At 44.0% G+C, this 15,993-nt stretch overlaps 1 pseudogene; it reads left to right on the forward strand.

Moving 5' to 3' along the window:
- Positions 1-2,234: 2,234 nt before the first annotated feature.
- Positions 2,235-3,220, forward strand: LOC107976995 (annotated as a pseudogene).
- The last annotated feature ends 12,773 nt before the right edge of the window (positions 3,221-15,993 follow it).

Consider the following 15,993-nt stretch of genomic DNA (forward strand, 5'->3'; position numbering starts at 1 on the left):
TCTATCCCTCAACATATGGGTGACCTATTTGCTTGTAAAAATATAAAGCCTTTTCATTAATTAATAAAAAAAGGGGGATATGTAGGGGGCCGTTTCCTGCATTGCTCCATTACAATAATGGTGCCTAAAGACACCAAGATGTAAATTACTTCACAGGCGCTGGGTAATCTCCATTCCTTTGATCTCTGCCTATCCCGTGGCTCATTTGGCCTGAGGAACTGAAGCCATTCATAGGGTAACACGTCCCAGGCGGCTGGCCAGCCTTTATAAGGGATGGTTTTCTTGGTTCAGGGTCTCCGCTCTGGAAAAGCTTATGCTCTCCCCTCACAAGATGCATTAAAAGCTTGTCTGCAGAAGGATCCGAGTGTCCTGCGTATGATTTCTTGCCGGCCGAGAAATACAGAGCGCGCGGGACAGTGCATATACTTTATTCTGTTAGCTCTGAGGAACTCTATTCCTATCCAATAAAACATTTATAAATAGATAAAAATTGTTCAGGAAAATTCTCATCACTATAATTGAATATTACTAAACTTTAGAGACAGTTAAAGGTATCAAAGATAATATTAAATCAGGCCTGGACAAATTCTTACAAAATGCTGTCATCCTTTTCTGTGGTGACACTAAAAACCTCCCTAGGTTTTTATTTTGGTATTGATTTTGTAAGAGTCTGTAGAAAGACCCCCAAATCTGGTAAATGACCCTCCAATGTGATTTGTAAGGAGAGACGGGATAAATGTCTCAAGTTTTGGAGCTCAGTCTCCCAGAGGGAGGCCTCACACACTCCCTATATTTAAAATACAATTAACTCTGATGCAGGGGTCAGGGGAAGTGGGTTTAGGAAGCTGCTGTCTTATGGATACAGAATTACAGCTTTGCAAGATGAAAAGGGTTCTGGAGCTGCGTGGTGGGGATGTTCCACAACAGGAATACACTTCATGACACTGAACCGTATACTTAAAATGGTTATGGTAGGAAGCCTTGCCTTGTGTAACAGACAGTTCATATCTGAATCCCAACTTATAATAAAAACAGAGCTCTTCCAACTGGGCCACATGGGCCCCTGAGCTTACGGACAAGACTTTGCAACAGGAGGCAGTAATACGGATAATTTAAAGGGCACTAATATACTTTTTTTTTCTTTGAGATGGGCCTAAGCAGCCCTGACTGTCTGGGAACTCATTATGTAGACCAGGTTAGTCTCGAAATCACAGAGACCCATTTAGCTCTGTCTCATGAGTGCTTGGAAGATTTTCACTTCCATACCTGGCCCCAAATCACTAATCTCCAAAGCCTCACTTTTCATAGCATCCCCTCCTAAATGTCAGCCTGGGCAACTGGGCCTGCTAGGCTGGTGCTATTCCCACCAGCCACCCCTACCCCAGTCCTTCTCACAGGCGCCCCTATCGGCTCTGCCGAGAATGGCATGCCTCTTCCTCAGCTCTTGAAGGTCAGTTTAACTTGACTGAGCAAAAGTACATACAGTTCAATGGGATGCTGACAGTGCTGAGGGAATGACACTGTAGAGAGTGCATTTTCTAAGCCCAGCGTTTTCCCAGTGAATGTAGATTAAGAAGCTGCCAGCTGATTGATATCCAAATGCACCTTGGGGGTAAACAAGTAGGACCCATGCTACAACACGACCCCCTCCAAGGTCCCATCCATTCTTTTTATGAACACAGGGCTTTCCTTACTCTTCTACTAGGAATGCCAAAAAATAGGAACCAAGTGACTGTCATACCTGTCTCAGCAGCAATAATAGAGAACCTTCTGGCAATAGTAATACTTTTATTTATAGACAAATACATACACTATAAAAAAGTAGCCTCGTTCACCTCATTAAGAAGTTCACTTTCAATAAAATTTTATTTTTCATGTTACTCATAAAATGTGTAACATATTTGTGATATGTTGATTATATCCTAGAGATAATAACTCAAATAAGATGTTTTGAAATGCTTAAAGCCCAAGGACACAGGAAATAAAAACAAAATTTAACTTCAATATATATGTAGAGGTGTATCCATCACAGCAAATTATGCTAGAATGGCCAATAAAAGACTTTCAGGCATAAAAACACATTACATTGAAATAAATTTTTCTAGGTGAAACGGGATGGAAATATGAAATAGTTAAAATGACTATATAAAAATTTCAAACTGGCTCTCTGCTCCTCCCTGTTCTAGAGACAGCCGCATCTTTTCGTGCAGTGCCAGCCTCGTTCCGGAGATGCAATGGTGAAGGTTGGTGTGAACGGATTTGGCCATACTGGACGCCTGGTTACCAGGGCTGCCTTCCATTCTGGCAAAGTGGACATTGTTGCCATCAATGACCCCTTCATTGACCTCAACTACATGGTCTACATGTTCCAGTATGACTCTACCCATGGCAAGTTCAAAGGCACAGTCAAGGCTGAGAATGGGAAGCTTGTCATCAATGGGAAGGCTGTTACCATCTTCCAGGAGCGAGATCCCGCCAACATCAAATGGGGTGATGCTGGTGCCAAGTATGTTGTGGAGTCTACTGGCGTCTTCACCACCATGAAGAAGGCTGGGGCTCGCTTGAAGGGTGGGGCCAAGAGGGTCATCCTCTCTGCCCCTTCTGCTGATGCCCCCATGTTTGTGATGGGTGTGAACCATGACAAGTACGCTAACTCTCTCAAGATTGTCAGCAATGCGTCCTGCACCACCAACTGCTTAGCCCCCTGGCCAAGGTCATCCATGACAACTTTGGCATTGTGGAAGGACTCATGACCATGGTCCATGCCACCCAGAAGACTGTGGATGGCCCCTCTGGGAAGCTGTGGCGTGATGGCCGTGGGGCTGCCTAGAACATCATCCCTGCATCCACTGGCGCTGCCAAGGCTGTGGGCAAAGTCATCCCAGAGCTGAACAGGAAGCTGACATGGCCTTCCGTGTTCCTACCCCCAACGTGTCTGTTGTGGATCTGACATGTCACCTGGAGAAACCTGCCTAGTATGAGGACATCAAGAAGGTGGTGAAGCAGGCCCACTGAAGGGCATCCTGGGCTACACCAAGACCAGGTTGTCTCCTGCGACTTCAACAGTGACTCCCACTCTTCCATCTTTGATGCTGGGGCTGGCATTGCTCTCAATGACAACTTTGTAAAGCTCATTTCCTGGTATGACAATGAATTCGGCTACAGCAACAGGGTGGTGGACCTCATGGCCTACATGGCCTCCAAGGAGTAAGAAGCTCACCTTGGACCATCCACCCCCAGCAAGGACTCTAGCAAGAGAGAGGCCCTGGCTGCTGAGCAGTCCCTATCCAACAACCCCCACACTCATCATCTCCCTCACAGTTTCCATCCCAGACTCCCAGAATAAGGAGGGGCTTAGGGAGCCCTAATCACTTGAATACCATCAATAAAGTTCACTGCACCCATAAAAAAAATTCAAACTGTTACTGGAGAGCTGGCTTAAGCATCTTAAAAACACACAGCACTGGGCAGCTATGGCAATTAACTCCATTGGACACATTCAAAAGAGGGACTTATTTTTTCTGTGTCTGCTGCATCAGAAGTTATACCCTTTGCAATGATTTAAACTTACAATACAAGCCGGGCTTTGGTGGTGCTTGCCTTTAATCCCAGCACTCTGTGAGTTCGAGGCCAGCCTGGTCTATAGAGTGAGTTCCAGGACAGCCTCCAAAGCCACAGAAAAACCTGTCTTGAAAAGCCAAAAAAAAATGCAATACAATTAATAATTTCTGAGAGGGTACATGATCTATGCTACCAGTAAAATTTGGAAGATAGCTATGCTCACCACTACACTAGCAATGTTGCACCAACCAGTCAAAATTTTTTAAAGAATCAGAAGGAAAAGATAAGAAGGTACCTTATTCTTTAATTTATTATTATTATTATTATTATTATTATTATTATTATTATTAGTGTGTGAATGTGTGCACACATGTACCACAGTGTGTCGGGAGGTCAGAGGGCAACTTTGTGGAGTAGGCTCTCTCCTTCCACCATGAGATCTGGGGATCAAACTCAGGTCATCAGGCCCAGACAGCAAGCACTTTTAACCTGCTGATCTTGTTGTCCTGGCAGGATGGTACTTTGTTTTGTTTTACCTTGATACAGGGTCTCACTGTGCAGCCCATGATGGCCTGGAACTCGCAGACATCTGCCTGATTCTGCCTCCCAAGCTCTGGATTCAAAGGCAGATGTGGTGATTTGACAGAAATGGCCTCCAAAGACAGTGGTGTTATTAAGAGATATGGCTTTGTTGAAGTAGGTGTGGCCTTGTTGGAGGAAGTGTATCACATGGGAGGTGGGCTTTGAGATCTCATATGTGCTCGAGCCATGCCTAGTGTCTCAGTTCACTTCCTGTTTCTTGAATATCAAGATGTAGCACTTTCAGCTCCAGCACCATGTCTGCCTGCACACCACCATGTCCCACCATGATGACAATGAACATGAACCTCTGAAACTATAAACCACCCCACTAAATGTTTTCCTTTATCAGAGTTGCTGGAGTCATGGTGTCTCCTCACACTGATAGAAACTCTAACTAAGATAGCAGAGTTGGGAGGGCTCTTTAAGATTCCAGCTCCTGGAAATGTCTCTGCTGGAACAAGGTTTCTCAGAACCCTGACTAAATGATGATAGAATGAGTATTTGAATTATAATCAAGTACTAGTCCCATCAGTGCGAACTACAGTGCATGTAAAATGGAACTTACTAATCAAACCACATACAGCAATATGGAACTTTAAAAGGGGAAGAAAGGGCTTGGGGATGTAGTTCAGCTGGTAGTATTTGTTTAGCTTGTGTGAAATCCTGGGTTTGATTCTTACCATTGCATGAACTGAGTGTGGTGACACAGACCTGTAATGCTAGCATTCAGGAGGTCGAGACAGAAAAATCTGAAATTCAGCATCAACCTCTACTACACAACAAGTTAGGGCCAGCCAGAGATATGTGAAAACCTAAAAAGAAAATAGGAATAATAATGTAGAGAAGAAAAGCAATAAGGAGGTGGCTAAGTTCCTCCAAGTGGAGGGACCAGCAACTCTGAGTTGCATTGCTGGCCACAGAGAGCACAGGGAGAGGCAGAGCTGAGCCAGCTCCTGAAAAGGAGGTCAGTCACTACTCTACCGTCCTGAAACAATCTGGTCAGAATATTCTGGAAGTGTCATCTCCATCACATTCATATATTACCAATGTAAAATAAGACCTCAAGCTACCAGATCCAAGAGGGCATGATAGAAGCCAAATTACAACCAGGTCAACCGCCACCCAGCAGAATCTGAAACAGGGCTAAGAACAGAGCAAACTCCCAAGGCTCTGACAGCCAGCGGCAACTGTATCCCCGCAGCCGCCAGCACCACATGTGTTCCAGGTCAAGAGTCGGTGTCTTGTGGGCAGGGAGATGTCCCCTTTGAGGAGAGGGATTCTGTCAGCTTCCAGCCCTTAGAGATGTCTCTGTGGGGCAAGGTTTCTCAGAACCATGACTTAATGATGACATAATGAGTGTTTATATCATAACCAAGTACCAGTCTCATCAGGGGTGAACTGCAGGGCATGTAAAACTCAACCACTGAGTATCCCCACTTTTCAGTCACACATTTACAGTCGATATCTTGGCTTTCTTCCAACATAAGGTAAAATGCATTCCTTTTACATAGTTTTTTTAATTGTCATGCAAATTTCATTTCCAAGTCCTCAGAGGAGCAGGGATGGCAAGGATTTCATTCTCATGTATTATCTATAAAACATGTAACAAGTGCAACTATAAAATTAACATAGGGAAGGATAATTGAGCTGTTAAGTATTCAAAATGAGGATGAATTAAGATCATTTATACCACCCTTTAAAGACATGGCTAAGAAGGAAACTAAATTAATCTAGCTAATACTTATTGAGCACCACTGAATACCATGAAACTATGCCAAGATCATGCTAAACAAGAAAAGTAAGGCAAACTTTGCTGAAGAGACTTTAAACATAACCAGGGGTTCTAATACATGGAATAAATACACAATTATCTTAGTTACAGTCGCTATTGATATCATAAAGCACCACAATCAAAAACAATGTGGAAAGGAAAGGGTTGATTTCATCTTACAACTTAAAGTCTATTTTCCTGAGAGGTCAGGGCAGGAACTCTTAGGCAGGACCCTGGAGGCAAGAGCTGCTGCAGAGGCCATGGAGGAGTGCTGCTTACTGACTTGCTCCCGGGGCTTGCTCAGCCTGCTTTCTTATAGAACCTGGGGCCACCAGGCCAGGAGTGGCACCATCTACACTGGCCTGGTCCTTTTACATCAGTTATCAATCAAGAAAATGCCCTACAGACTTGCTTGTCCACAGGCCAGTATGGCAGGTGCATTTTCTCAACGGAGATTCTTTCTTCCCAAAAAGCTCTAGCATGTGTCAAGTCAAAAACAAACAAATTAGCCAGTATAGCAATCAAGGGCAATTATGACAGAGCTAGAGAGATGGCTCAACAGTTCTCCCTGCAGTTCTAGAGGACCTGAGTTGGTTCCCAGCACCCATGTCAAATTGCTCACAAATACCTGTAACTCAGGCTACAGGAGATCTTAAGCCCTCTTCTTGCCTCGGTGAGCACCTATGTTCATGTGCACATATTTACATACAAATACACACAAATACATCAACTAAAAATAAAAAATAAAGACAGTTACAATGGTACAGAGGGACAAGGAGTCATTTGATCTCCATCTTGAAAAAAAAAAAAAAGTGAAGAAATCTACCAGGGAAGGGAATGACCATTCAAAATCGAGAGGGAGGGAAGGACATACCGAGGGAGACATCCAGAGACCTTCAAAGACTCTATCTTTTTAGAGAATGCAAGTCCAGTACATCTAGAATATACATCCCCACCCTACCCTTACAGTGGGAAAATGGTGGAAGTTGGAGTTTTGTCTATCTACAAATGGACTGTATGAGTAATACTTTATCCTGACCAAACCTGTGGGTGAGCAGGAGGTAGTGTCTACCCAGACACTTTGGGAAGACACAGGGTAGAGACTAAGATGTAAAAATACAAAAATAATGCAAGTGTACCAATGCACCAAAACTGCAAGAGACCAGACATTTGAGGCATGTCAAGAGACCCCTTACAAGCTGTGTACAGCTCTGTACACCTGTAATCCCAGCACCCAGGAGACTGAGGCAGAAGGACCATGAATTCAGAGCTATGTAGGAAAGACTCTGTCCCAAGAAAACAAACAACCCAATAATTCATACGAGAGTCACCATGAGCACCCTGAGAATGCCAGCAGTTCATAGAAGCAGACTCGGCTCCTATTTCTGGCATGGATTTACCTGTCCAGCCTGTAGAACTTCATCTGACCCCACCACACGGCAAACTAGGACACCCCTTTACAAAAAAGGAACCACAGGGTTGAGCTGTAGACCAAAGAATTTACCGACTGTGTCACCACTAGGTATGAGCTCTTCCACTGCTGAGACGTGTTGCTTGAGAGAAACAGTCTGAAGGAGGGATTCTCTATTTGGGCTCATAGTTTCAGAGGCTACACTCCATGACCAGCTTCTCCTTTGTTTCCCGGCTCTGGTGAGGCAAGTAGCTGAGCAATGTCATCCACCTTGGTAGTCAGGAAGCAGAGAGTGGGCAGGTCTTTCCTAGTCAACTTCCTCATTCTCTTCTGGTTCTATCCGTATCCTCTACCTTTTATGTGCCACCTGCATCAGGCCCATTCTCCCCTTAACTCATCATCTCTGAAAACACCTTTACAGACTTAACCATTAGTGTGCTTTGTTAAATTCCTAGGTATGTTTGGTTCCAATCAAGAGTGGTAATTGTTGCTTTTTAGTCATTGGCTCTTTGGGGGGCCCACCACCCAGCTCCCAAATAATAACACATGCAGACTTTTTCTTACTTATAAATGTCTGGCCTTAGGTTGATTCATTTCTAGCCAGCCTTTCTTAAATTATCCTGTTTGTCTTTTGTCTCTGGGCTTTTACTTTCCTATATACATTTTCTTACTTCCTACTCTGTGGCTTGCTGTGTAGCTGGGTAGCTGGCCCCTGGAGTCTTCCTTTTCTCCTTTTCCTTTCGCTCCTTAATCTTCTTTTCCCAGATTTCTCCTCCTGTCTATTCTCTCTGCCTGCCAGCCCTGCCTATCCTTTCTCCTGCCTAGCTATTGGCTGTTCAGGGCTTTATTAGACCAATCAAATGTTTTAGACAGGCAAAGTAATAGCTTCACAGAGTTAACCAAATGCAACACAAAATAACACAATACATTTTTGCATCATTAAACAAATGTTCCACAGCATAAAAGAATATAACACTTCCTCAACTAATATTCCACAACAAAGAGTAACCATTTTTACTGAGAGCTCTGAGACTGCTGGAGCAACAGCCCACAGGAGGTCACAAACAACTGACTGACTCTGACCTATAAAAAGTTGCACATCTGTCTGAAAGAAGACTGTGTTGCAATGAGCAAGATGTGGGAGAACCCTTCCCCTGCAGACACAGCCAAGCCTGGATTTCCATGGGTCACACCCTTGCGCTGCATTTCCAGTTAGGTTTTGCTTCCCCACCACCCTCCTTCAAAGACATTGCCTGAACCCTGCTTTATCCATACATCCAGGAACACTGAATTCCTCTCTCCAGTTGCTTCTTTAGAATCCAGGTCCCCAAGGATCTGGAGAGACTGGTTGCTCAGTGGTTAAAGCACTTGCTGATAGGGAGTTATTGGGGGGCAAGGGAGGAGGGGAGGGAGAGGGTACTAGGATTGACATGTAAAACAAGCTTGTTTCTAATTTAAATTTAAAAAATAAAAATAAAAAGAGCACTTGTTGAGCAATTGTGAGGACTGGAGTGGAATCCAGCACCCACATAAGGCAGGTATCCGCCAATCACCTACAATTCTGCTTCTAAGGGATCTGGCTCCCACTTCTGACCAATAAGAGGGCACGCTTGCACACGCAAACACACACACACACACACACACACACACACACACACACACACACACACACACACGGGCAAGGAGCAGAGAGCACACACTGGTGTAAGATAGCAAACAGAAAGGAAACACTGTGGAGAGGCAGTGTCTGGGAAACACAGGTCCTCAGGGAGGCTGGATTCCTCTAGGAGACAGGATCTAATTTCCATGACTCCTGCCTGAGGGTCAGCTTCGGTTTCTCACTCTGGGTTCTTTATGCCCTGAGAACATACCAGCACATTCCAGTGAAGGGACCAGCTTCCCATTTCGGCAGCCTTAACAGCCGAACATGTGCTTTTCTGACCTTGCCTTGGTCACTAGAGGTTAGGTGCCTGGCTCGTGACAAGGAACCAATCAGAAGTTAGCTGGTGGTGGTATGCTTTACAGCTCTAGGTATGCTTTACGGACAAGCACACAGCAATGATGCACAGAGCATAGCAACCACCTTGGGAGGGCCTATGGGCCATAACAACCAATTGGCAATCAACACAGGGCAAGCCCTCCAAGCCTGGAGGCACACCAATCCTGAGCCTGTGCGTACCCCTAGACACTCCCCTTACGCTGCCCTACAAGATCTCTCTGCAGCGGTTCAAGCTGTCTTTGCTAGCCATCCGCCATGGTGGGTGGGTGAAAGACTGGAGCTAACATGGGGTTAGCTCGTTAAACAAAAATAAAGCCTCATGCAGTTTGCATCAAGCTTTCGACTCAGCCTGGTGATTGGGGTGACTGCGGTACTGGGCTGGGACCCCGGAGGCCTGAGTTTTCCGGGGGGTCTAACACAGGAAGTAGAGTACTAAATGGGGGAAAGGCCACGCCTGAGGGGAGACAGCAGAGGGCCTCCAGAATTCAATTTCTTCTGTATAAGGCTTTGGGGGAGAAAGCTTCAGGAGTGTGGACAGAGCTAGTGATAACTGCTCTGAAGAAGTCAGAGAAACAAGTTCCAACCTAAAGACCAAGAAAGAAAAGGAGGAGATGACACTGGAGAAATGGCTCAGTGGTTAAGAGCACTTGTTGCTCTTTCAGAGAACCTGGGTTCAATTCCCAGTACACATATGGTGTCTCACAACCTTCTGTAACTACAGTTCCTAAGGATCAGATGCTGCCCTCTTCTGGCTTCCATGGGCACTGCATACACAATAAAAAGATTTATAAAAGATTTAAATAAATCTTTAAAAATCTAATAAAGAAAAGGAATGACAGCTGGGTGGTGGTGACGCACACCTTTAATCCCAGCACTTGTGAGGCAGAGGCAGAGACAGACGGATCTCTGTGAATTCAAAGCCAGCCTGATCTACAAAATGAGTTCCAGAACAGCCAGAGCTGTTACACAGAGAAATCCTGTCTCAAAAAACAAACAAATAGCAACAACTACAACAAAAGGGTTGGACCTGGAGCAAGTGTTGGTTTTCTGGGCTCCATGAAACCAACCTACAATGGTTTTCAGAACTTTCCATTCTCTGTGGCCATGTGTGAGGACACCATGTTTGTTAAACACCACATTCATAACCTTCATGAATCTCAGCAGGTCTCTAGGTGGTAGGCACATTTTACATATGAGAAAAGTGAACCATAGGGAGGTAAAATGACATTACCAAGGCAATTGAAAGCACATGAGTATCCTCAGCTGTTTCTACAGTCTGTGTCTTCCCCACTTTGAACTCAAAGAATGTAGGACATTCAAAAATAGAGAGATCTAGGAACTTGGTTTCTCTCAAATGAAATGTCACTGAAATCAGAAAGAGATGAGATCCTGCCTGAATTAGGATATTACCCTTCAGCCTCTTACCCTAATGCTCACATCACACTTCTGTTCTCTTGGTTCCATGGCTTTCAGTTGGGAATTTGAAGTAGAGAACTCTGGCTTTTCTTCCACCAGCTTTATAGGATTCTCTCTTGTCACCTATATACATTTTGCCCTGTATCTAACCTCCTTGGCTTGGCATGCCACATAAAAGCAAACCAACCAACAAATAAATGAAAGATAATATCACAGATGCTGAAAATACCAAAAATAAGACTAAGCAGGTTTCACAAGCGTGGGAGTCACAAACTAGTCTTCTTGCAAAGGTTACATTTTGTTTATTTCTTTGTTAAAAATTTGCCAGATTCCATGTATACAGTTCACATACCTCTAAGGGGGGGGGGCAGTTTAAGTGCTGTTTCAGTCTCACAAATGCAATCTCCAATCTATAACCTGGGACTTTCCAGGAGACGGATTGAGGCTGACTTAACTCTCTATCATATATCATACTCTTAAAAATTGTTTATTACTTTGCTCTTACTCAGTTGAGTAAGTAGGCATAAATCTAAGACTTGGAGGCTTCTATAGCCAGACTGCAGGGATGATTTCTAGTCCTTGCTGGCTTAGATTTTTATAAATCTAGTTCATGTATCAATTAATGTTCACATTGACATACTTCCCCTGGAGTATAAGCTTATGTTTCATGATAGGAGAGCCATCATCATTTCTCCTAGCTCCTTAAAATATTTCACCCCAGTGGAGATGAGTACCATTGCCAGGAAAGTCAGCAAAAGCCCTAGGAACTCTGTTCAAGTACTTAGTATCTGACATTAAACATGGCATACATGGAGCACAGTAGTTGCACATGGCTCTAATTGCTTTCTAAGACATATGATGTGTAGCACTGTGACAGAGGCTGGACAATAACTCAGTGGGTAAAGCACTCACTGATACATAGCATGAAGACCTGAGTTCTGACTCCCAGAACCCACATAAAAAAGCAAATACAGCAATGTGCAGTTGTAATAATCCTAGTTCTTCTACAGCAAGATGGGAGCTAGAGACAGGAGAATTCCAGGAGCATAGGGATCAGCCAGCCTGGTACACACAGTGGTGAACACATGACCTGTGTTCACAAGACAACATGGGAGGTGAGGACAGACACCTGAGGTTGTCCACTGACCACAAACATGCCATGGCACATGAGTACGTGCATACGTGTGCATGTGCACACACACAAATCACACCACATTACACACCCAACAAAGATTAAAAATGTTTTCCTCACCTTTCTGGCAACCACTCAATAACTTCAATGCCATTTTGGGGTGGCATTTTCTTATTCATTATATAAATTGTTTCTTAGCTTTTGAAACTTGTTTTTCAATAAGTTAACAGCCGTTAGCCCCCTGACCACACTTTGGAGGCACTAAGTGGATTTGTAAGGCAGAATAATGTGATCTCTCAGCTATCAAGGCATCTGTGATGGTGTCAACTCCAAATCAACTCAATGAGATTCCAAATCACCATGGAAACAAGACTTGGGCATGTCGGATTACCTAGGTTGGGTGAATTTAGATGGGAAGACCCATTCTAAAATGTGGGGTGCACCATTCCACAAACTGGGGGGCTGGGCTGAATCAAAAAGGGAAAACGAGCAGAGCATCAGTGCCCATCACTCTCTGCTCCCTGACTATGGAATCTGTGTGACCAGCTGACTCATGCACTTACCACTGAGCTTTTCCTGTCATGATGGACCATAACCTTCCAACTGGAAGCCCAAATAAACCCTTCCTCCACAAAGTAACTTCTTATGGGGATTTGTTCACAGTAACAAGAAAAGCAACTCAAACCCCCTAGAACAGTGCGCCCCAAACTAAATGTTTTTTAACTTGCCATGGCCTTATCTTGGCCATAGAAAAGAAACAAAGGTAGTAGCTAGGAGTAGTCCATAAGCTTAGTAAATACATTGACCAGAAATTAAGCTGTAACATCATAGCTATTTTACAAACAAATATTTTCTCTGCTATTTCATGCATTATTCTGATGGTTTAGGCCAACTAGAGCGTAACGCAGGACTAATGAAGGAGATGATAGGATTAAGTGAGAATGAGCTCTTTGAGAAAACTAGGGGATGGAGAGATGGCTCAGTGAGTAAGCGTGCATACTGTTTACTGTTTCTGCCGAGGAACCAGGTTCAGTACTCAGCACCCACATTGAGTAGCTCACAACTACCTGTAAGTCCAATTCCAGGTGGTCTGATGCCCTCTGCTGGCCTTCAAAAGCACTTACACTCATGTGCACATACTCTCACACAAACATATACATATAATTTATAAAATAAAACAGTATAGAAATAGAAAAGATAGGGCTGGGGAAATGGCTCATCAGTTAAGAGCACTGACTGTTCTTCCAAAGGTCCTGAGTTCAATTCCCAGTAACCACATGGCGGCTCACAACCACCTTGAATGAGATCTGGTGCCCTCTGCTGGCATGCAGGCAGAAGACTGTATACATAATAAATAAAATCTTTTTAAAAAAAGAAATAGAAAAGATAGAAATAGAAAAATGTAACAAAGGAAGGGAGAGAAAAAATGGAGAGAGGAAAGTGGGTGCATGGGGCAGGAGAGAACAAATTTAACCAACCAATGGTTCTTTCCTAAAAGAGACAAAAAATGGATGGAAATAAAAGACAGTCTCTAAAAAAATTGACTCTTGTGTTCTGAAGGTTAAAGCAAACCATGCTGAAGGCAGCCTCTGCCAAAACCTCCCACACTGAATTTTCTATCTGAGTCCATCAGCAAGGTCAAGGCAGTGACTAGGAGTTCTGGAAACACTGTCTCAGGGAAATCTGAAATGAATCATATGCTCTTTCCAGGAGCCACATCAATAACTCAGACATGAGTAGCACAGTGGGTTTTGTCCTACTTAGGCCACTCACTGATAAAGTGACTCTGAACAATTCATTTAGCCTTCCAGGGCTTCGCTTTTAACATACTTGATAACAGGCAGAAATCAGTTGGGATCCCAGTCCACCCCTATGACTGCAGGATTTTAGGAAGTTACATAACGCACATGAGCCTATTTTTCTAACAATACAATGTGAATAAGACATCAAAGGCTTGTTCGGAAGGAGCCCAAAAGGATACAGAACGTCCAGCTCTGGTTATGTAAAGCTCTAGAACAAGTGAACAAATCTATAAAAGCAGGAAGTGGACTGGAAAGGAGGGAGAGAAGGGAGGAAAGGGCTACAAAGGGGTGGAAGGAAACTTCCGAGGTGGCAAAGATGTGGCTCTGATCTGATGATGGGGACACACACTCCACATCTCTCAAAACTTTGCAAAGTGTACATACAACATTTGAAGCACTTACGGAATATCAGTTATACCTTTGAAAAAGATTTACGCTATTTTTAAAATCATGTGCCTATGTGGGTGTCTGAATTACTCTTTAATTGCTAGGAAGAGGTACCATGACCAAAGCAATCTACAAAAGAAAGCATTTCATCAGAGCTTGCTTACAGTTTCAAAGGGTAAATCCTTGACCATCATGGTCAAGAACATGGCAGCAGACAGGTAGGTATAATGATGGGGCAATAGCTAAAAGCTTGCATCCTGATCCACAAATTGAAGGCAGAGAGATAGACAGGCAGGCAGGCAGGCAGACAGGCAGACAGACAAAGAGACTAGGCCTTGCATGGCCTTTTGAAACCTCAAAATCCACCCCAGTGGCACACTTCTCCAACAAGGCCAGACCTCCTAATGTTTCCCCAAACAGTTCCACCAAGAGGGGCCAAGCATTCAAACATGAGGCTGTAGGAGACATGCTCACCTAAAACAACACAGTGAGTATATGCACATGTGAGATCCAGTGCCCATGAGTCCAAAGAGGGACATTGATAGGCTGGAATTAGAATTACAAGTCTTTGTGAGTTGCCCAGTGTGGATACTGGAACTGAACTCAGGTCCTCTGGAAGAGCAGTAAATGATCCTAACTACTAAACCATCTCCATTTTAAAACACCGAATTAAATATATACAAACCAATTACGCAAAAAGCCTCCAGAAACAGGTTCATTTCTTTTCTCCTGCCCTATTTTGGTAAAGGACTATTTGAAATGGTTCTGTGTGCCACAAACATCCATGAGTGTTATAAACATTAAAATTCCACAGCAGCTTTATGGGACAATATGCAAATACCTCTATGGTTTGCTTAGGGTATCAGCCATATTTTATGCTGTTAGAATCACATTATATAAAAATGTGTATGTGAAATGTGTGTGTGTGTGGAGGGGACGGAGAGATGGCTCAGTGGGTAAGAGTGCTTGCTATTCAAGCATATGGCCTTGAGTTCAAATCCCCAGCATCCACCTAAAAAATAAGGTATGGTCATGTGTGCTGGCTAGTTTTATGTCAGCTTGACACAAGGCATCAGCGTCATCAGAAAGGAGGGAGCCTCCATTGAGAAAATGCCATAGGGTATTTTTTAAATTGGTGATTGATATGGGAGGGTCCAACTTATTGTGGGTGGGGCTACCCCTGGGCTGGTGGGTTCTATAAGCCAGCTAAGCAAGCCATAAAGAGCAAGCCAATAAGCAGCACCCCTCCTTGGCCTCTGCGTCAGCTCCTGTCTCCAGGTTCCTACCCTGTTTGAGTTCCTGACTTAATGTCTTTCAATGATAAACAGTGACGTGAAAGTGTAAGCCAAATAAACCCTTCCTCCCCAAGTTGCTTTGGTCATGGTGTTCCACCACAGCAACAGTAACCCTAAGACATTGTGTGTTCCTATAATCCCAGCATTGGAGCGGGGAGGGATACAGACGGAGCAGCCATCCTACCTGAAATGGTGAACTTCAAGTTCAATGAAAAAAACTTTCCTAAAGGCAGTAAGACAGAAAGCAATATAGGAAAGACAACTGATGTCCTTCTTTGGCCTCTGCACACCAAGTGCAGGGTACATGCATGCACACAGTGTGTGTGCTATTTTTAATGGCTACCTCACGATGGCTCAGAGATAAGAATTCTGGAAATACTCTAAAAGTACAAGTGCCAGGATTTACTGACAGGTTGAAGCCAAGATGTTAGAGAACAAGGACCTTGGGATGACGGTGCAGCTTTTGGCCTGGGCAATCAGAAGTCTGGTGACGCTGACATTTTCTGGGAAGGGAACGATGTGGAAAGGGCAGCTTTGGAGGAGGAGGTGAGGAATTCAGTTTGGAGGACAAGTGTTAAATACCAAACTGGAGATGAGGAATAGTAGGTAGGAGGACGCTACATCAGAGTGGAGGCGG

Source organism: Cricetulus griseus, assembly GCF_003668045.3.
Source record: "Cricetulus griseus strain 17A/GY chromosome 1 unlocalized genomic scaffold, alternate assembly CriGri-PICRH-1.0 chr1_1, whole genome shotgun sequence".
Taxonomy (NCBI): Eukaryota; Metazoa; Chordata; class Mammalia; order Rodentia; family Cricetidae; genus Cricetulus; species Cricetulus griseus.